Source organism: Tinamus guttatus, unplaced genomic scaffold, assembly GCF_059628265.1.
Source record: "Tinamus guttatus ecotype Peru unplaced genomic scaffold, ASM5962826v1 Tinamus_guttatus_pri_ptg000198l, whole genome shotgun sequence".
Taxonomy (NCBI): Eukaryota; Metazoa; Chordata; class Aves; order Tinamiformes; family Tinamidae; genus Tinamus; species Tinamus guttatus.
In genome coordinates, this window is record NW_028288732.1 from 2,144,971 (window position 1) to 2,168,211 (window position 23,241).

The 23,241-nt window shown below is 43.5% G+C and overlaps 1 protein-coding gene across 2 annotated transcripts in view; it reads right to left on the bottom strand.

Annotated features, from left to right (window-relative positions):
* Positions 1-23,241, bottom strand: part of LOC104568668 (calcium-activated potassium channel subunit beta-2) — a 124,642-nt gene that overhangs the window by 65,813 nt on the left and 35,588 nt on the right. The window contains exon 1 of one of the 2 annotated variants that reach the window (XM_088523900.1): positions 20,738-21,106. The exons of the other annotated variant lie outside the window; for it this stretch is intronic. The gene's annotated coding sequence lies outside the window, so the exon portion shown is untranslated. Of the gene's footprint in view, positions 1-20,737; positions 21,107-23,241 lie in introns of those variants that run through there. 2 annotated transcript variants of the gene reach the window in all.

Sequence of the window (23,241 nt, forward strand, 5' to 3'; positions counted from 1 at the left end):
GTCAGTGGGTGATTTCTGCCTTCGCTTAAGACTGGGTGAGTCTTCCCAGACTTGCAGCATAATCAAAGGTATAAACTGGTACGGTGTGATGTGATGAACATGCAAGTGCCAGCTCCAGGGGAGTGATTGCTTTGTGCATGTGCATAGAAGGGATGGGGATGTTCCAGACTGCAAACAGTTACTATCTGGTCCTGCTTCCTGGGACTGAACTACTTCCACAGTAATTTTTCATTTTGACCATAACCATACTGGTGGCTTCTTTTATTTAAGCATAATTCCTGTGAGCCCTTAATTGATATCTGGAAACTTTTCCTTGACTCTGTGTCACTTGAAAAAGGTGTTTTCAGCCCATGTTTTGCTAAGCACATCATGTGTTTGAAAAGAGTGTGAGTGTAGAGCATGGAGGGGCTGCCTCCCCCTTTCATTCTCTATGAATGCTCTGCCTGGAGAAGGCTTTGACTGTCTGGCAGATCATGAATTGCACTTAACCTGGTTTTTGGCTGCTAACTACTGTTGATGGTGTCTAGCCCCACAAATCTGGAAGGGAATAGTAGTTGTAACACATGGGAATTTTACTTAAGAGGTCCAATGCTGGAAATGCTCAGAATTGCATTTTTTACACTTTCCCCTCTCCCTGAAAAATTACATCTCTGAGAGTGGACTGGGCTTTCTTTCTGCACATCATCAAGGGCTACGTGTCTCACACCGGCTGCACCATCCTAGCAGTTTTGGGATGTTTTCATGAACGCAAGGCACTCTGCACTCTTCAGAGTATTCAGCTTCAGTTTGGGCTTGCCCAGATTCTGAAACTGGACATGGGGCAAAGACAGAAGCTGTGGGGTCTGGAGAGGAAGGTACAAGATCTTTTTAGCTTCTTCACATGTAAATCTTCTGTTTTGGCATTACAGCATTTTTATGTATCTCCCCTTGCCTGGGGACATGTCATCTTATTTGTAATCTATTGTTTTAATTATTTTCTGTGGAGGTGCACAAAGACCTTGGGGTATTGAGACAAATACATTATTTATGTTAATTATTCATTAATGCTAATATTTGCTACAATATAGCTGAGTGCAAAAACACATCCAGACATAGAGTCTCTCATGGATAAGAGGGTAGCTGTTTTATTTACTTACTATTCCTTGGCCAGTGCTAGGACTGCTGAAAGGATTGGTGGGGGGAAAAATGCATTTGGCCAACAATGATTTTATGTGAGTCTCAGAACTGATCTAAAATCATCAGACAGAATATAGATTCTCTAAACATCTAAAGATCTTAACTTGTTATTGCCTTGCCCCAAAATTCCCAGTAGAGGAATTTGCCAGGTGGGTAAAAGGACTTTAATTGCCCTTATTATCACCAGATGTTTTCATTTATGAAATGTCTCATCTCCTCCTTCAATCTGAAGCTTTGCTTAGGCCTGGAACTGTCCTGATTACCTCTAATTCAGTACAAAGGTAGCTGTATTCCCTGCATTTTGTTAAGCATAGAAATAAACACAGAAAGGTTAAAATAGAAATAATCTGGAGCTGAAATAATTTCCCTTTCCTGGCTGAGTGCATCATGCACTAGGTTTCAGTCATATTTCAGCTGAGATTTTCAAGACAGGTGCTAGGCAGTACTAATCTTGGTGACAGTTTTCTCTGGCAGATACTTGTTCTCAATTCTTCATGGATGTTTTCTTTCTTCTCGTCCCTCTGCAACCTGTTTTCCATCATTTTGCTGTGTTGGTTGCTATAAAAGAAAGGCCCACTGCAACCCTTGAGATGCCATCTCACCTGTTTCTACAGGAGGAGATGAATCTTCCCAACTAAAATACCTTGAGGACAGGACACAATTTTCCCCTTTGCAGCTGCCACTGTTGTGTAAGTCCATCTTGGTGGGATGGTGGTTTCAGAGATGGTTAAATATGACACTAATATGCATTGGATTAAATAAGGTTCTGTGAAACCTGAGGGAAGTTTTAACAGACTTTGAGATTTTTTTTTTGTTTTAAATAAGTAATAATTGCTCAACATTTGTTTTTTAGCTTGAGGGAAGGTCTCTTAATCAGTTATTTGATTGATAATGGGTCAGCAAGTAGTTGAAATTCTTCAGGAGTATTGGTGAAACCAGACTTTTTTTTCTAGTGACAAGAAGGCAGACTGGAGAGGCAGAGGAGAGCTGTGTACAGTATTCAGGGACTGTTTTTGTCCTTTTGAAAGATGAACTTTCAGGATTATTCCAGCAATCTGAGTTTGTGTGCACCTCAAACAGTTCCTCAGCTCAGGAAAATCAAATTCCAGGCTGCTGAGCACCACAGTGATGAGCAGGTCTCATGAGACTGACAGGAAGAGGTTTTTTTGTTTTGTTTTAACTGTCTTGAGGATGTTTCTGGGAGCTGAGACTGAGGAAAATCTCTTTGGCTTCACAGTCTCATCAAAAAACCCTTGGGACACATTGGTCACCACAACCATCAGCTCAAGAGATTTTTTGCATCTGCTTGATTAGCATGTTGGATTGCTTCAGTAATCAAGAAAATTAAGTCTTTAGTGCTAGGGACAGATTTACAGATTTTCTGACAAGCCCTAGGAAGGGTAGGGAGGTAGATGGGGTGAAAAATCCCAGCAGTGGAAGGGTAAATCAAGTGCACAGCACTGGCCTCAGCTGTTTAATGGAAGACTGCTCAATCACTGCCAAATTACTATAGATTGAGCCCATGGCTATGATCAACATCTCCCATGTCCTTGCTGTTTAATTTTGACTTCCACTCTCCATTTAAATGAAAGTCATGGAGAAGTACTGCAGAAAAAGGAAACAAAGTGTTTCCCCACCATACTTCAAAGTGGCTCTCCTGTAGGAAGCTTGATTTCTGCATGTTGTCTACCTGAGACTGTACCTCCTAGCTGGTGCTGCTGCTACTTAGCATGGTCACAGGGCAATGCAACTGGGACATACCTGTCTCTGCTCTTCCGTTATTACAAAGCCCAAGTTACAAACACATCAAAGAAAACAATCTTGGGAGACCCTGGATTCTTTAGCAGAGTTGTGCAAATTAAATTGTTAGCAACTTAGATGTTTTGCAGGGTAATTTTCTGTCTATTGCTCTCTGGTGATTGCTCTCTAGTACTCCCACTGCTCCTACCTTACTTAGAGTTGTAAGAAAGGAGCATTCAGGTATTTCCACTATCTTGCTGTCCTGCTTGGAGAGGTCTAGAAAGCAAGGGGAAGGTGCTGCAGAAGTGATGGGCATCAGTGCACTTGCATTTGCCAAGAGCTTTGGGGCTGCTCTGCTTAGCCATTATCTTGGTGTAAGAGGACCATGAAACCCATTGTCCCTGGACCATGAACCTTGTCCTGCATGGATGGGACTATGTCCTGCCCTCCAGCATGAGCAGCCCTGACTCAGCTGCTGGGAGGACCTGGCTGGGGTAAGTGGTGTCAGGAACTGCCCATCTTGTATGTGCTCTGTGCTTGGCTGTAGGCACAGGGTATTTTTAGCTTTCACACTCTCCCCAGTGTTCCCAGGTGTTAATTTTACAGCACCCCAGTCTGTTTGCCTGCAGTGGTCTGTCTCATACAGCCCTGCTGTCTGTTTTGTAGCAAACCCAGGCGTGAAGCCAATGACTGGAGGCAACGGATATAGGAGCAACAGGAGTATCTTGTGCCAAAGCCACCTCCTAGGCTTGGGTTAATAGGATACTGCTCATTTAAAAATAAAGAAATGTCAACATGTCCTGAATATTGAGTGTGGTACAATGAATAATTGTACAGAGATTAAAATTTCACAGAAGGCAATAGACAGTGTTTCAGTACATTTGGGAATGAATATCCCATACATTATCTGACGTGATCATATAAATTATTGCCTTCTCTATACCTCCCAGCCGTCCTATAATCTTTCATAAAGCTGCTCCTTGCTGCACAAGCTGGAAGGAGGAGGAAGCTGATACTTCATAGTTGTGCATATCATAAAAGCAGAAAATTATCCTGACAGCTGTTCTGGCGGGTGCCCTGATGCTGGGAACCCATCCGAAGGCACCTGCCCTGTGCCCAGGGGATGACCTGGCCTGCTCTGACCGCATCTGCTAGCTCTCCTGCTGATGTCCTCATAAATAAAGAAACGCCTCAGACTGACAGCTGTAGAAACTGGATCCTACAAGCCTTTCTACCATGTTTCTGGAGAGAAAGAGAAGTCTGAAAGGATCCTACCTTTGATGCATTGTTGCCATAGTAAAAACAAACTTCTGCAGGAAGGGTGCCGGGAGGTGGAAATTTCAACTTAGAACAAGTGGATTTGTTGGGAGAAAGGAGGAAAATTAAAAGTGGGGAGAAAGAGCTGTGGGGAAGACAAGTACTCCTTCAGCAATTTCATCATGGATCATGTGAGGCATAAAAAAAGTCATTGTGAAAGGCTTTAACAGTGCTCCACTATGTGGCTTTCAACAGGTCTTGCTAAAGTCTGAAACCACAAGCTTTCAAACAATATGTGATAATGATGCGGCTCTACCAAAATGCAGATGATGGAAACTGGATTTGATGGGGTGGAGTTTGCTGCTTAATTGTGTGTGGTTCTTTTTTCCCTTTTTACATTCTTTTTTTTGAAAAGCAGTATCTCTCCTCAAAACCTCCCTGCCTTTGTCTGTCAACAAAACATGTGTAAATGTGAGCTCAGTAGCAGATGTATCAGCAGAGAGCAATATTACTGGGGAATAAAGAACTTTGCAGATAGGCACATGCAAGTATAAAGCATAAACAAACCTTATTATTTGCTGTAGCATATTGCTACCTGTTGGAATCTTTTTTTACTAAGGAGAAAGATACTGAAAACTAACAGCTTTCTGCAAGTAGGTTATCTTCAAATGTGTAAATGGTATCAAGTTCTGATACTGCATAAGCTAACAAAATTGTAAGTGATTATTGGAAAGCAGCCTTTGCTGAACATAGAGAAAGGGCTTTCTCCCTGGTTTTATAAAGCCTGTTAAGTTAACTTAGCTGACAATGCTGGGCAAAGACATGACACATCCTGAGGTCTTTTCTCTGTCAAAGCTGTTTGTATTCATCCTTTTTCTCTAGCTAGCAGGCTAGTGAGATAAAAAGCTAACTAAAATCTGAGCAACACTTTTCTATGCAGTCTAATAGACTTATGAAGCTGTTGTCCCTTGGCCTGTGATAGCCAGTAAGTAAAAATCGTGTTCTACTTGAAATAACTGCAAGATTTCTTTACCCAGCATGGGTCAGATCCTGGGCTTTTGCTCACACTTTCCTTGGCTATTATTTCAGTCTGAAGATCTTCAGACAAAATGTCCATAATTATAGCTGAGCTAATGTTGATGCCATTCCCCTGGCAACCACCTCATTTCCCTGTCCCCTGCTTTCCATGCTGAGAGCCACCAGCTCCAGACCTCATTTTGCCTCGAGCAAGCTTGGAGGAGGCCAAGGTGAGCAGCTGTGATTTGACCCCGACTCCAGCTAAAGTCATCATAGCTCTCTTCTCTCTCCCTTTCTTCAATGTGCATTGGGGTAGGGTTTTACAGTTAAAGATACTATTTGCAGTAGTGCCATGGTGCTGTAAATACATGTCAAAGACCCCCGTGCCTATAAAAGAGAAATTTGTCTTGGTGAGTTTATGGTGTTGGATAAAGCTAGTTGCAGCACATTGGAGAACATCTCAAAGTGTGGAGACCCAGAGATCAGAATAAAAAGCAAGTAGCTCTGTTGCCCGAGTATGTAGAAAGCTTTGGACCAAAAGCAACACTTTTAGTCTTTTTAGATTATGAAAAATCTTTTTTTTTTTTTTTTAAAAAAAGGAGTTTTTAACTCATATGGGTAGCTAGCATGTGTTCTCCTCTCCCTGAAATTTGTCAGTCTCTGACTTCTCAGCTCAGGTTGCACAACTCATTATTGACTTTATACTTGCTGTAATTAAATTTAGCAATTTTTTTAAAGTTATCTGATCCCTGAGCATATTTGTGTGTGAATGTTAGAGCTGCAGTATTTAATATAATTTAAAAGCTGATTATGCTGCATGTTGGAATAACTACTGTTCATAAGGCTTTCTACTTTGTACAGTACGCAGCCTAATTCGTATTAACGGTTCCTAAGGAGCCATCATAGTTTATCAAGAAAGTAATATGCATTTTAAAAGCACTCAAATAGAGATTTACATGATAAACCTTAATCACTCCAGAGTGCATTATCAGTTATCGTGCACTCCCAGAAGCAGTCACTCACTCTGGCAAATTAGATAATTCAAGAAGCCCATGAAAAACTTCTGTTCAGAATGAAGCTGTTATTCAGCCACCCTGTCGGATTTATTTCACACGTTATGGTGCACTTTCTATCCCATCCTTCATATGGGAAGTGGCTTCTCTGTGCACAGGAACATGGCTATGATCCCCTTTGAAGTAAACAACCCCTTCAGTGTTAAAGCCCACTATTTATCTTACACTGGTCTTATATCTCTGGTAATATTTTATTTCAGTTGTCCTTTCTACTAGATGCTAAGTATGATATCAGTATAAACTGGTTTCACAATTTCTGTGAAATATTGCTGGAAGATAGTGGTTACTGAAATGACTTAAAAATTGTGCCAAAAGCCAGTCACTAAGTGATAGCTTCCTTAAAGCCAATGGAAGAATTAATACCACAAAGAAGTGGGGCTAGCAACTGCATTTCCCTAATAAGTCCCCCTGTAAGATGAGATCAAAGCAGCTGTGAAAATGAAAATTCAATGGTTCCTAGTTGTCCTGAAGATTAGGACCCTGTGATACAAAGACTTGTGTGGAACAAAAAAAAAAAATAAAATAAACAGGCTAGGCAATAACTCTGTGCTTCAAGTAAAAGGATTAGCTGATCTTTCTGTGTCCTATTCCAGATAGTTTTACTTTAAATGTATTCATCAGTGAGACTAGTCATGTCATTAAAATTGAGTGGTGATCTATGTTTTATTTTTTCCACTGAATTGTGGCTTGACAGTTTTCTGATGCCAGTTCTCTTTTTTTTTTAATCCTGTATATTCAGTTATTTTGATGCTACAATAGCGATGGAGCACAGCCTGCTCTATGCAGTAGAGAACTGATGTGCTTTTTGAGTCTAGCTCTCTATGGGTGAAGAAATTTGCACAGTTTCAGCACTAAGAACTTGATGGCTGTTGTGGTGGATGTTGCTAGTGGACCAGCTACATGGCTGTGAAATATTGGCTGCCTAGAAAAGGGGAGCAAGGCCCCATGGCTCAGCCTCCTTGCCTGCATCAGCATGAAGTGTATTGCTCACAGCGGAGAGGCACACTGGGCTGAAAGACCTGGGCTTCATCTTCTGTGGTGCTCTGAAATTCTACAGCCTTTGCCAGACATGCAATAGAGGAGACCAGCTGCTCACTGGGGTCCAGGCAAGGATGTAGTAAGGAAGAGTGGAATAGAACTGTTGTTATCCCTAGCCCATCTACTCTAACCCTACAGCTCTGTTTGACAAAACATGGGAAAAATTGCATTCAAATGTTAATTACAGCTAAACCATCAACTGCCCCACACTGGCAGGCCTCTGGACCGGTTGGTGCAGTGAAGACCAGTAGGATCTCGTAGTGCACCAGTGCTTGGGATAACATGAACCTCTGCTGAGTCGCTGTGGTAAAGTTTTTATCTGCTGGGCTGCAGAGTAATTACAGTGGCAGCATCCACTGTAGAGAAGTGATTAGCGCTGGAGTGAAGAGCACCTTGGGGCGGACATGCTCAACCTCTCCTGCAGCCTGTGACTTGGCTTGTGAGGAACCGCCTGCAGTATCTGCCATGGGGTTAGAGAATTAAATGGAGGAATTAAAGCACAGTAAACATAACTGAGCTCTGTAAACATCACCAGCTGGATGGGGAGCCAGAAGGAAAACACTCTGTCTTGGCTCGCTCCCATCATGATGGTCCTCTCAGCTGCTGTATTTTTTTAAACATTGTGTTTTAAAAAAGCGAAATGCAGCACTGATGGGATAGTAGGAAAACGGATTAGATTTATATCACCTTGGCACTGTATAATATCTGCAAGTGTATTCTAATAATAGCTCCCCAAGCAGGAGATATAAAATAGAGCATGCAAGAGTGCGTCTAGATAAGGCAGGAGCAGAGTGTTTGTTGCTCCACACCTGGGCTTTGGGCACGAGTGGGGGCTAAACTATTCCCTATACAGGCCATGGTGGCAGCAGGAATGTCCTGCTTTGGATACCTAGCAAAGGGACATGGGATAGGCTGGCTGGGTTTTTTTCTGTAGATTGGCTTGGATAGCATCTTCTAGGGGTAGTTTGTTCTGATGAAGGAGGCCTGTTGACCGCTTAACCTAAAGACTCAGCAGCAAAAATGAACAAGGACAACTCTACAGCTGCCACCGTGTCTTGTACTGTGCGAGGTGTCAGTAGCTGCTCTGTGTCCTCCTGAGCCCCTCTGCTCATGCTGGTTTTAGGCTCACACAGGTTCACTGCAGTGGGAGGAAGGAGCCCTGGGTCTACTGCCAGCTGCCCCAACCTCATTACTTGTTTATAAAGAGGCTAAGTGGCCACAAACGCAGGTATAAATCTGAAAACCTGGGCTGCCTCCAGCTGAGCTGAGCTGCCCTGTGGGTAAATAGCCCAGCTTGGCACTGGGGAAGGGAGAAGTGAAGGGACGTGGATGTGTCTCGCTGCCCGAGGCCGTGCAGCGCAGCGGGAGTTACGCTGACCTCCCTTTGGCAGGGCAGCCCTGGGAGTGCAGTCCTGCCTTGCTGTCTTGTCTCACAGCCGCCTGCACCAGCTCACTAGAAGGGGCAGGGGGTATTTTGGACTCCAAGGCTACTTTTAATTTACATCCGATCCCTTCCAGGAGTGTCTCTGATGAAGCTCCCAGAGGGAGAATGTTCCTCTCCCCTTCTGCTCTCTGGTCAGAGACAGGGTCTTTCCTGCAGAAAGTGAGAAACACCTGCCCGTCATTTCCTTTCTATCCCCTGAGTGTGGCACTAACAGCTGCCTGGGAGAGATTTCCAGCTGTGTTAATTACCTCTAATTGCTTGCTCCTGTTTTCTTGGCAGCCTCACCTCCCACCTGGAGCCGAGCTGATGGGGATGCAGGAGTGAGCTGGAAGCTGGGGTGAAGAGCTGGCCTTGCTCATGGGCACAGACCCTGCCCCACGTCCTCCTCCGGCACTCCAGGCTGGATCGCTCTAGGCATGTTAGCACCGTACCCGGGGAAAAATATACACAGGCTTTCATTCCAGTTTGATAATTACTTCAGAATTATACATCTAAAATATCATGATTTCCATGTACGTTCCTTTTCCCAGATGTCCTTCAGCTGCCTGATTCTATTGATCCCTGCTTGAGCATTATATACTGCTGAGTCTGGCAGCCATAAGGCAAAATAAACCTTGAAAGGAGACTTAAAAGTGCTCCTATAAGAATAGAATGAAGTTTTCCTACCCTAAAGCTAGCCTTTGCTTTGTGTATTTGGAAAAAAATGGTTAATAGTTTTAGATGTGTTTGGTATCCATTTATATGAAAGGTATGACTTATTGTGACAGTATAAAAGAAAATGTGGCCTTATTGTTTCTCTTCCTCATTTGAGGGATTGTGGAAACAGCAGCAATAGTGCTAATGGTCAGGCAGCTGATTTCATATTTTGTTTTCACTTGTACCAACCTAAGTCAGACTTTGAAGTGATTTTTCTGCAGATTTGTTCGTATGAAGTTTGGCACGAAGCAAATTCACAACTTGGCACAGCAACAGTGAAGGCAAATCCATTCAGAAATCCAGGGGAACGAGCCTGGCAGCATTTCAGTGTTATTTACCTTGATCTAAAGGCTCGCTTGTAAATACTGGGACTAGGGAAAAATATGCTGTGCTCCTCTCTCCTCTCCTCCTTCACTACCCTCTTGGTGCTCATCAGCTGACAGACCTTCAGGCCCACTCTTTTCCGCTAACTTCTGTCACAAAAAATGGTGCTAATTAAATAGGAAACCAAAGGGTTCAATGCAGAACTGCAATTGCGAAGAGGGAACGTACACTTATAAGACTAATACGGATGCTCTGAGTAATAATATTTAGCTCTAATAAATTAGCTTTTGAAACGGTCATAAAAATTTATTCTTTAGAGTCTTAAATTAATTTCTGTCAGGATAAGACCTTTCTTGGCACAGATAATCTGGCATTAACCAGTTAAGGACATTCTTGTGCCTTCCTCTGAAGACTCCGGTTGCCTTTGAGGCTGGCGCTGTGGGCTATACAGGACATGGGTCTTGCAATGAATGGCAGCTCTCATGCCAAGGGTACCCACCTGGGAGGAATAAGATGAAAATAGATGCAATTCCCTGAATATGGGAACAGAAGATAAGGGTGGGATTGAAGGACGGGATGAGGAAGACCAGCTGTGACCTTGGTTTTAGGCTTCCTACATGCTTTGGACAATATGCTTAATTTTTCTGTGCCTCTTCTCGTCCAAAATGGGAAAATATTATCCTTTTTTTCCCCCGCACTTTGTTCAAACAATGACTCCTTAATGGGTAGGAATCATTTCTTATACAGTGGGGACGTGGCACTGTGCAGTCACAGAGCATTGATGATATTTTGAGGATTTTGATTTTAGCTGCGATACTGTTGTCACTGCTGATGAGGATGACAGATGTAGCTTTGCATTTTCTGAAGTTTATTGGTTTCAGCATTTGTTCTTATGTTTCATTTTCTTGCATTAAAATCTACTTTTCATGCATGATAGTCTGTAAATTCAATTTTTAAGCTGCGAGGGTGGATAGTAAAGACCATCAGGAGCTAGCAGAAGGTAAAGTAATTTGACAGTATCACTAGAATCTGAATGAAGAAATTGGGGCTAATTTATGATAAAAGGCTTTTTTTTTTTGTAAGGCTTGTTCTGTACTATTCATATAGATTTAGCAAAAGTATAGCATGAAGCAGGCGTATCTGAAATCTGGGGAGCTGATGAGTTGCTGTCATATACAATTTGTAACTGTTTACTTGTGTCTCGAAATAAAATAAGTTATAGATGAAAGGGATGAGATAGGAAAAGCTATGTTTGGATAAGCAACGTTTCCTCACTATGAGTATGTGAAAGCAGAAATATAAAATATTGCGCATAAGGAATGAAAAAAATACCATCCTGGGAGATTTGCATCAGAGAATCTGAAAGGCAGATACTGCTTTAGAGAGAAATTTGTTTTGGCAGTTACTATGAAACCACATGAATGAAAATGTCATTTTTTTTCTGGGTTTATAATGTTATACGCTGTGATCTAATTGCAAGTAATAAGTGCTCTGAAAGAATAGCTTACAGCTTGATTTTGGTGATGCTGTAAATCTACCCTTCCCCCACCAGAAAAAAAAAATCCCCAATATAAAAAGCCAGCAAAAGATGTAAGTGATCAATGTAAAGAAATGTAAAAGTAATTAAGGATGCTCTCATAGACGACTATGGTATTTATTCACGCACGTGCGAGAGACTTCTGAGGCTCTCAGTCTAGTTCAAAAGAAAATTATAGGGTTGGAGGTTTTTTTTTTTTTTTTTTCTTTAGCATGAGCAGTTGTTAAATATGTCAAAGCCAGTGAAGCCAGAGAAGTTTTGCAAAGACAAATGTACGAGCAGCCTGACAGCTGGTGAAACTCATCGACAAATTCCAGTAAGATTGATTGGGAGGAATCATCTCAACTTCTCCTATGTTGGGGGTTTCTAAATTAATTATATTTTAACCACTTTGGAGGCAGACCTGAAAATAAATTTGTGGAGCCTGGTGGAAAACATTCAATAAGTGTGAAAGGAATAAAAAAGTAATTGACGTTTTAGCTGCTTACAGATTGAAAAAGAAATCAAACACTGAAAATATTATTACAACATTAACATAAATCAATGGCACGCTCTGCTTGCAGAGTCTTTTTTCATTCTGGTCATCTCATCTCATGAAGTCTTTAATAGATATAAACAGACTGCAGAGATTGACAGGGAAAATGAATAAAGACGCAAGGAGGCTTTTGTAAGAAGGAGAGGTGACGAGTGGGGCTGCTCAGGGAAAGCCTGGGCTCCCAGGAGGGATTCCAGCCCTCCGGCAGGATCCTGCCAGGTCGCTGTGGGGATGGAGGAGCGGGAGGATGTGGCTCCAGTGCTGTGTCTGGTAGGATGGAGGAGTTCAGGTTATGCCATAAAATACAGAGATTATCCCAGGAACAGAGACCTGCTGCTATGGAAATGACCCAAAACTTTGCTTAAAGAGTAAAAGGCCTGTTTCTTTGCAAAGAGGATGGCAGCCCTGCCCCAAACCTTGGTTTTGGTGGGATCTCAAGCCTTTCCTAACCATGCCCTGATAGTGGGACCATCTGCGTATTGCACTGGCTGGCACTGGGGAATTCATCTCCCTCCATGCCAGAGCCAGTTGTTAAAATGAAGCTGCTGGGACTTTTACGGAAGTCTGAAAATATTTGCCACCAGCTAAACACTAGTTGCTTAATAAGATTAAAAGACAGCTGTAGAAATATCCACAGGTAGAATGAATATCTATCTGTTTCACTGAGCAAGCTAAATACTTTAAAGGATAAGATCTCCCATGCTTTAAGTCTTAAGTGGAATGCTTAACTGCTGCAGATTGGCTCCCTTATTGGCAGGTTATGGTGCATCTGCCCAGGCAGAGGGACCTGTGCAGGCAGGGGTGCAGGAGATGCCCAGGACATCTCCAGTCTGTCCTCTTGCCATGGGGGAAGGAGCCCGTCCTCCCCACTCCTCCATCCAGGGTAGGCTCCTAATTCACACTGAAAACCTTCCTGAAAACCTCATTCTCTCTATTTTTCTCCTTGGCAAATGGAAAAGAGGATCAAAATAGCATTTCTGAATGAGATACGTCTCCGATGAGTAGGTCTTAGATTTGTAAAGGAGCAGATGAACTTGCACTTAAATCATTTTGGTGGTTGATTTAGCTCCAAATCTTGCCTGCCTGTTCTGAGGCTTATTAGCCTGCTTGTTGACAGAGGGATATTCACACAGTTAAGGTGAGTGGTGTTTGATCTGTGTTAGAGATATCAGTTGTCAGTACAAAACTAGCTGACATAGCTGAGGGGTGCTACAGCTGTGCAGTGACAGGCACTAAAAGAAACCTTTAAACCCAGAGGAAAAACTGGTGTGTTTAAAGAAGAGGGATGGCTAGAAGAATCATTCACCTGATGCTGTTTGGGATGAAAAGCTAAAACCTGTCAGTAAGAGATGTGTTCTCGCCTATGTGCTCTGTGGGACTGCCATGACTGTTGCTTCCACGGCTTCTCCAAAGGAGGGAGTAGGTTAATTAGCTCTACAGTTGCCATCGATCAAAAGAGCATCTGAAATCTTCCAGTGATAGATTTTAACTTTCTCCCTGCTATTTCTAAAGCACCTATTGGTATGGTACATAAGTACCATCTGGATATCTGGCTGGCAACCAACAGGTTGATATGTGAGACTTTCCAACAGAGAAAGTAGAGTCCAGATATTTGGAAACAGTAGACTAACCGAGTGCATTTTAAGAGAGGCTGAGGCTGAAGAGGTTATAAAAGAACATAATGAAGAGGGCCTGCGAAATCCATTTGCTTGAGATTTTTATAGTCGAGAAATAGAAATAGTGCATGAAATCTAGGAATGTCCCAACGTGTATTGAAATTGCATGGGAAGTGCTTGCAGACTGGCGATGGCTGCTGAATTAACTCCATAGGTGAACGCTTGCTCCGAGCTACAGTGAAGGAAAACTAGTGCCTCTGCAAAGGAAAACTTCCCCTAGCCCTGCTGCAGGAGCTCTGAACACTGGTGCTCCTGACACAGACCTGCTAGAGTTTTGTCAGGGAAAATCACATCTCCCAGATGAAGAGCTCTGATTTCCAGACCTTCTCCCTCACCCTGAATTCAAGGATGTTTAGAGTTATTTGCTTCATAAGATATCAAAGGAATTTTGCAAAATGTGATTTTTTTATTTGACCTTAGAGTTTATGGATACTTTAGTCCAAGGTTTTAGTGTGAACTTATCTACATGATGGTCCAATTCACTTGTGTCAATAGTGTACTGTGTACCCAAGTGCTGTCCTGAACATGGGGGCCATCTGTGCATGTACGTGCAGAAAATGATGAAGACATCATAGTCTGGCAAAGGATTGCTGCTACAAAAGCACCAGTTGTCAGTTACTGGAAACTTTCCTTAAATTCAAATGATTTTGGAGCTGAACTTGAACTTCTGGTGTTACGACAGAATTTTGCAAGTTCGCGATGGCTTTTGACAGTCCTGGTCCCAGCAGGGAGAGACTTTTCGTTTGAAACCTGTCGACTACTTCATCACCCAGGAAAAAAAAGCAAAAGGAACACACCTAGAAACTCAAATACACCTTCAAAGAGGATCCTCTCTGACTAAGCTGAGTTACTGCAGATATTTCTACATGAGAAGCATATTCATTTAGGGCAGCATCTATAGGCAGGCACACCTGACAAAGACATCCCGTTCACGCCTAATGCACCAGATAAATTCTTTTAAAATGCAAAGGTATTTTGTGAGTTATTACTGAATAGGTGCATCCACATGTGCATCTCCAAAGAGACTTTTAATTAATTGCTTTCCCACATTTTATTTTTGTAAAATTAGAACAATGATGGAATAGACCGGCTGCAAAGTTTGGCGGAGGAAAGATTATACTAATCCACTTGAAATACAACTAAAACAGAAAGCAAGAGGAGATAAAAGCAATTTTTTTTTTCAAAGCTCATTTACCTGTGACAAAGCCCTTCCAAATCAGCTGTGCACAAATTGTTGGATCTTCTTAATTAAGCTCCACCAGAAAAGATTTTGCTATGGACTTTGTGGGACATTTCACAACCAGATAGTAAGTCCTGTAACACTCTGCAAGGTGGGGAAAAAGGCATATTCTATGAAATTAGTAATCAGAAGAACTGTAGAGCTTTCAGAGAGCAGAGTGTTGGCCAGAGCACTGCATTAGGCAGAAAGAAGAGAGAGAAGTTGTCAGAAATTTGTGCTATGCCCCAGTGCATTATTAACATGGGTTTTCAAAAGCCAGGGCCCTTTTCATTTGCAGATCCCCCAGTTAATAAAATGCTATGGTTACAAATGAACTTCCTTTGTTCTCTGCTGGCATTGTTGTTTCCCATGCCTTAAAATTTATACGCTTTTCTGAAGGCATTGAAAGATGGCCTAGTTGCATTGATGTTTTTCACTCAGGCTCTTTCTTGAAACACTCATCTCCTGGATCAGTAAACTTCACCAAATCACAACGGACATCCTTACAGCTGCTCTGCAAGGACTATTTTTCACAGCTGAATCAATTCTTTCCCTATCACTACCGCAGCAGCAATGGAATTCAACATATACTTAAAAATGGCTTATCAATAGATGGTTCGAGACAGCTGAGACACAATGAGCACCGACAAGCTGTTTTGTCCTTCTCGTTGTTCTTTTATTAACTCTTGGGCTCTGCACTGTGTTGCATGTGTTTGTGTGAAGTCTTTCTGCAGCAGACAGCTGGGTCATTAGGAAGAGGAATTTAGGGGTGTTTGGTGAGAAAACGTGCTCAGCTGGGACTGCCATTGCTCCTCTACGTGGCAAACCAAAGCTAGCCCCTAGGTCCCTTGGTACTTCCCCAAAAACATGCACTTCTTACAAAAGTAAAACACAATATTTGCACACTCATGCCTGTGGATGGAGTAGGCACAAGTCTCCAGAAGGATTTAATATTCCTTTGTTTCCTCTGACTTTGATTTAACCACGGGCTGAGATGTTTTAAGTACCATATATTAACTAGAAACAGTAGGGAGTGTGTCCCAAAGGGACCATATTCCTGGTCTTCTCACCATTTCCCATTTGACTTATTTCAAGCTCTTGTTTTGAGACATTATTTATTCACTCAAGAGCCTGACTTTCATAAAGCCTATCTCGATTTGCAAATAACTAATGGTTGTCAATAAGGAGCACCACTCTGCTGAGGTGGAAAATAGCTTGTCTGCAAGTAAAATACAGCCAAATATATACAAGGACAGTGCCCTCCCGAGGGTGGCCTGGGCTGGATAAAATCGCCACTTTGGGCTTAAGCAGATGCTTCTCTCCCACTGATCTCCGATGCTCTGCAAGGGGAATGGGGAAGTGGGACAAAGGCTCTGCTGTCTCCTCTGGTCTTCAAGGCCCTTATGGAGGTGGTGAATTTAGGACAAGGCCATTGCAAAAATCACTGGGTACCTGGGGATGGGAAAGGAACAGTCCTGGTTGCTGTATGCTGGTCAAGAAGCCTTTCCCTGAAGGCTTGGCTTCTTCTCCATTGCTTTTAGATGCACCAGTGAATATTCCTGGGGATGGGGAGCTGTGGAACAGAACAGTGCTAAGGGTGCACAGGCAACACAGGCAGGCAAAGGTTTTACTGTGGCGTTGGCCAGCAAGGTGGTGCTGGGGTGTCTCTGAAGAGCTTGTGCATCATGTAGGAGTCTGGAAACGCTGTTGAGTCTAAGAAACCCAAGAGCTAAAGCTGCCAGGTGACTGTTTCTGCAGGACTGCAGAAGCTGGTGGCTGAAAAACAGAGCCAAGACCTCAGGTGCATCAGCAGCCATGTTGCTGCCTCACACTTTACGGGGATGTTTTGAGGAGAATGCAACAGCTCTGGTGTTGCTGGGTTTCCCTTGGAGCTCCCCTCTCTAAAACTGCTCTTGTCCCCCTCCCAAGGGATTTGACTTTTTTCTGTGCTTTCCCTTTAAAGGTAATTACTTTCTTAAAAAGTGGCCCATATAAAGTCATCCCCCTTGGCTCAAGCAGAGCTGGGAGTTGATGATGGTCATATGGAGAAAATGATGGTAGTATTTCAAGAAAGATACCTAATAGGAGTTCTAGTACTGTCAAGGGGGAGTTTCAAGTTGGGATTTCACCACAGACTACAGTGAATCAATCCGTGTCCCTTCCAGATGAGCTGTTTCTGCTTTGATGCCAGTTCCTCTAACGCTTACAGTTCTCTTGTTTCCCCTGCACAGTACCAGTCCTGTGCAGCGAGTGCCGTGTCAGGTACGGACACGCGCACGCCGACTGCCCACGCTCGCAGCTTGTGCGTGCAACGGGGTGGCACCTGCCACACAGCCCTGCTGCTCCTGGCATGGGCACATTCCTGCTCTTAGGGTCAATGGGGATAGCCAGGATCACTGGATCCTGTTCAAATCCGGTGGAAGGTTATGAAAGACCAGCTAACAGGTGAGCAAACTATTGACTGGCTCTGGGCAGTGGCAGCAACCTGATGACTGAGGGCAAACCTGGCTGGTTTTACCTAAAGTGCTAGTTGGATAAGGCAAATCACTTGGTCAGAGACCAAAGTTTTCCTTCTATTTGACATAACAACAGTGCAAAAATAATTCAAGAGGCAAATATACTCCATTTTTTATAGATTTTATAACCCTTTTCTCCTTTTTGTTTCTGAGTCAAAAGAGCTTGGTGTTTTGACAGCTGATTTTTTTTTTCCCTATCTAAAAAGTATTTGAGAGAAATTCTTAGCCCTGTTGATTTTCATGGCTTTTAAGGTATGCACCAGGTGCTAGTTTTCTTGACTGTTATTTTCACAGCTCCTCCATATTTTCCTGGAATGCCATCAGTCCTTCTGTGTGACAAAAGGTAACCCAAGGCACCTCCTTGCTTGACTGTACCTGAAGTGAGCATGTTTCTTTGTAAATATTGTGTCAAGACCCAACTTCTACACTGTGTGTGTGGTTGATCCCCCCTCTGGCAGTGGTCCCCTGTATTTTTCCCTCTCGCTATGTTTTGTGTGCTGCCGTCATATCCTTCACTGTATCACTGCTGATGCTCCCCTGCTGTCCTTCCTGTTGTCTCTTCTCATCTCGTGCAACGTGCGAGATAGACGCAAGAAGAGAGGCTACAATGGGAAATTTTGAAATTTCCATGACGGTCTTTCTTCTTTATTTTGGTTGTGCTGTTTCTGCGGGCATTGTGGAGTTATAAACAAGACTGATAGGAGCAAAGTGGCCCACATGAAACACCGTGGGCCACTGGCCCATGCCGCCCATGTGCGATGGATGCTGCTGACTCTTCATTTTTCACAGAGCTGCAGGAATTCAAACACTTTGCATGAATATTCATCTGAACGTGAAAGCTGTTTAACCCTGCTCTCGCATTTGCCTGGTGGGAGCACTTCAGTGCTTATGTGTTGCTGCTCTGACTGCTCGCAAGACATGAATTTTAAACCTGACTGTTCAGATAGTGATGGAAACCCAAAATGAAGCAGTGTACTTGGCTGTGGAATTTGCAATTCGCTTTGTGCAAGGTAGTTACACAAATCACCTAATCAAGAAACACCACATGACTGAACCACACAACATAGTGCAAATTTGCAAAACATTTGCCATTCCCCAAAGATCTGCAAGCCAAGAGTTATTCACGGAATAAATTCCCAAATAAAATAAATAAATTAGAAAATGGCATGAGCTCCAAGAACAATGTATAAACAGAAAGACAAGTGAGATTCATGGCAACAAGTACTTGTTCGGGTTTTGAAGAAAACAGGGAAACGGTTTTCCTGTTCCACTCTAAATCTATTTGGTGGAATTTAATTCTTTATCTGCTGTACACTGATGAAGCAAGGGGAATGCCGAGGGATTTGGTGTCACTTCTGACAGCATCTCAGAAAAACAGATGTTTGCTACTGGCAAAAGTTTCTGTAAATGGTGAATTTGTCTGGAATATTTCCAAAAGCAAATTTAGTTTCTGAACATGGGATTTGCAGTATGACTTATTTACAATTGAAAATACTCAACATATGAACAGAGGAGAAAAAAGCAGGTACTTGATTTACACATGCACTGTTCACTTCTGATTCAGATTAAGTATCTCTCTAAAGGAGGCTTCTGATCCATGCTGCAAACCACCAGAAAAATTTCCTTCGGAAGAAAGTTTTCACTATTATCATCTTGCACTGATTACTGTAGATGACACAGGTTGAAACAATATTTTTCGCCAATTTGCAATGCAAAGTAAAGCACTTGACTAAAAGTTGCTGCTTGGATCAGATGCTGAATATTTATAAGTTATGATTCTTAAAAGGAATTCTTAATATTGCTTCTCCTTGGCAGAACCTGTATTTACTATCACGGAACACATTTAGCACTACTGTTGTTAAATTGTCATTGGTGTATTGCTATTAAAAGAATTACATCATGACCCACTTATGAGGTGCTCTAATATACTGAAACCCTTCTCAAAGGGAGTATTTGATAGGATGAGTAAATTCAAATTGCTTCCCAAGTCCCTGCTATATTGGAATTTTTTTTTCCTAATGAAGATTTAATGAAAACAATCAGTGGAACAGAGTTCTCTAAGTTGTGAGCTTTTGATAACAGCATTGTAAAGCATGCCTAATGACAACCGCATTAAAGTAGATTTAAAATATTATCATAACCCTAATTTTAATAGTTAGCAGCGCAAGTGATACCATGCCTCTTATTGCAAGCTACAGCTCTCCACTCCTTTAAGTGCATTTTTAATAGCTCCTATGAGAAGCATTTCCGCAAGCAGAACATTTTATTGTTACTAAATACTGCTCACTCTGAAGTCTCTCTGCTGCTTGGAAATAAAACTTTAATGCTTAAGTAGAAGCCATTCATCAAAACAGGGAGCATCATACCCGGATCGCACGCGCCAGGTGATAATGACGCTGCATACGCGTGTACACAGGGTCTTCATTCACTAAGTTCCTGCAACTTCTCGTGGCGAGGGTCATACGCAATGACACCTACTTCAACTTGCAGCCTGGGCTTGCCCGAGCATCATACGCAACCCTCGCTGCCTTATTTGCCTTCCCAGCCCGACCCTTGGATGCTCTGACATTCTCTTGCCCCGCGACGCTATTCTGGCACCATCCAAAAGTCCAGGAGGCTGCTAACTTTGTATATCTCCTCCCGCGCTCCTGGCTGGGGTAGAGAGAAGCAGCCCTTCCGCGGCGCAGCTTTCGTACTTACTACCGAGCGGGCATCGCCTCCGCGCCCTCGCTTCCAGCCTGGCAACATCCACCTAAACATTCCTCACATCCCTGGCCACGCTGCTGCTTCTCACGGAGAGGGAGGGCGGCAGGGGTCTGGCAGCGGCGGCAGAAATCCTGCCTTTTTTCTCTCTGAAACTACAATCTCGTCCAGCAAAACAATGCCAATGGTGCAGATGAAGCTCTTTTGTTATGTAAAACATATGGACACAGCGTGCCTTTTATTTATTTATTTATTTATTTTTTGCAATAGGTTATAACCTAAGGAGTTCCTTAACCGGAAAATCCCCCTTACCCTCCCCCTCCACTTTATTTTCCCGTTTCAGATGACAGCCGTGGCACTCCAGACACATTTTACATGTTAATAGCACATCTCCCTTCTCTGACAGGCTCCCCCTTCCCCTTGTATTTTAGGACACCTTCCTCCTTCCCCCTCTCCCACCTTCAGAAGCAGCCTGGCTGGCTCGGCAGCAAAGGGCTAAAGTGTTTTCTCCATGACCTCTATGTGTTTCCCTCCCTGGGAAAAGCCGCGTGCAGTGCACGCTCAGCAGGCAGTGAGATGCCAGCCAGCTCATCCTCGGGCATTTCTGCCATAAAACACCGGACTAGGCACCGTATTTCCATGCTCAGCAGCCCGGGCTCCCGCCACGTCCCGCCGCCCCCTCCGCAGCCGCTGCCGCTGCACCTGGCTGCCTCTGGAACCGCGGAGAAATCAGCAATCGGCGCCGAGCAGCAACAGATCCCTTTGTTTTTTACATGCAAATCCTACCTCCGAGAGTGGTCACATCTTCCTCCGAGGAGAAGCCTAATTGCTAACACCCGGGCATCCAGCGGGAGCCTCCGAAGTGCCACCAGTTGTTAAGCGCTGTCATCGTTACCTCCCGGTGCTTAAACCCTCTTGGACCATTCGTGTCACAACCCCGGCTAACTGGTAGCTGAGGACTCCCCGCTCAAAATGTCTGGAATAGTTTGGGAGGACAATAGGAATGACAGGCACACTAGACAGCCATGCTTGAAATTAGTTCTCTGAAGCTCAGTTAAGGCTGTTTCGTAGTGATTTTTAGGGCAGGCACTAGATAACGTTTATTCACCTAGGATAGACGTGCCCTGCCTGCTCTTACTTGGTGCTGTAAGAGGGTGGCTGGTAGAAATGCAGTAGTGGGTCTAGCCCCACTCATCCCTCCGCAGCTTTTAAACCTCCCCAGGAGAGGAAATAGCTTCAGTCATCCTTAAACCGACCAGGGCTCCTGGTCGTGCGGATCAGGGTTTTACACATGGTTTTGGAACCACGAGGAGAGTGGCTGGGTGGAAGGGAAGGTGCCATCGCTGCCAGCACCGGTGGGGACGGGAAAGCGAGTGCCTTGGCACCCGCTGCCACCAGCACAGGACCTGGTGAAAGTATTGACTGGAAGCTGGAAGTTCATAAAACTCTGCATGAGTAAGGGGGGCCGCTGCAGACTGTGCTGTGAATTGTATCTCAGGCATCACCAGGGTACAATGCACTACCCAAAAGGTGAAATACAGTTTGTGGTAAGAGGGTCTCATGGTCTAATTTGGCAAGTTGACAGCACACTGGGTGATGAGGAGTGGAGCAAGCACGAGGGACACGTAGCATCCACAGTGCCAGGGATTTGTGTGAAAGGGGTGGTGAGAGGATCTACTGGGACATTTTGCTGCTTTCAGGAAAAGATGGGTGATTCTCTCAACCCTAGGTCAGAATTATTCATATTCTGCTGGGGCTTCGGAACTTTTTTATTCATGGTTGTCAGCTCCTAATCAGCCCAGGTCAGGATGGATCTGAGATTGCTGGTATCCGCTGTCAGTTTAATGTTGCTGATCTCAGTGTGGTCCCTAGTGGACAAATGTAAAAGCCACCAGTGTTGTGAAGCTCTGCCAGCAGCGATGGCTGGGGGACTGGAAAGGCAACCTGGTGTCAAGGCAGGCAGTGGGAGATGAGGTGGGAAGTTAGCACTTTTGTTGCTTGCTCAGCACCCACATGGTTTTTTGGTGTCACCTAGTCATCAGAAGTAGCCATCAGCCACCTCAGGTCCTATAGCCACCAGCTTAGAATGAAAACCTTATGCAGGGAGACAGCTGCTTGGAAAAGTGCTTGGAGAGCAAAAGATCTCACTGAAAACCTACCTGTGGCTGCCTTAAACCATAGGAATGAAGGGGTTAAGGGAGCACCAGCTAGGGATGCCAAATAGGTTTTTAAGTGATTAGCAGTTGAGGAGCATTGAGGGTTGGTTAACCTTCTCTTCTGGTTTTTGGTTCTGTTTGGGATTTGAATTAGTTCTTTGCACTAGAATCTTCTATAGAATATTTGAAACTTGACAGTGCTGGACAGGTGGCCACTGGTCTGTGCAAACCAGCTGGTAATTTCTACATCATTTGGAGGGGAAAATGGCCACCTTACAAACCTCTTCTTTTCCATACCATTTCTTGCCACCAACACAACAGATGCTTGCAATGCTCACAGCTTTATCCAACAGCCAGGGCACACAGTGCATTTAGAGTGGGCTATATTTTCCTCTCCTAAATTGGCCTTCATACAAACTATGACTTTGAAGTTTGTAGGCATGAATCTAATGGTGGACAATAGTTATATCCATACCTAGCAGGGCTGTGAGAAAAACACAAGAATTCTTTCTGTGCCACCTACCCAGCATCTTTCATAAACTCTAAATTCATTATAGAGGAGGAGAAAAAAAAATTGAAAGTTCTGTTGTCCTGAGTGATACATTTCTGTTTCACCAAAGGGTTCACTGTACAACTGATCTGTGTGTGGGATGACACAGCAGTTCAAAAGACATAAGATAAATTCCTATTGAAGATGCACAGGCCTATGGACACTGATTTTGTTGATTTTCTTGGAGAGATTTCTGTACAAAACTAAACAGAACAGTGCTCACTGGCAGATTAAAATAGGTAATTATTGTGATCCATGTCTGTCATTCCCCTACCATGTATATTAAGTATAAAATAGCTCATAAGAACGGATGTCCCATAAAAATGAGACCTCCACCCCTTATGCAGTGGACAAGGAACCTACGGAACCATCTGCCATAGTGATACCAAATTCCTAAAACTTTTGGAATAGATTAAAGTTGCCCAGACTTGGGGATCAACAGATGATGGACATCTGTGAGGACTGAGTAACCAAATGGCTGACGAGCTTTACTTATACTGGGTGATAACCAAAAGGAGGAAAAACGGTTCAGGTCATCAAGGTGTCAGCCACCTGGGAACAATCAGAAAGACTTGATAGGGGCT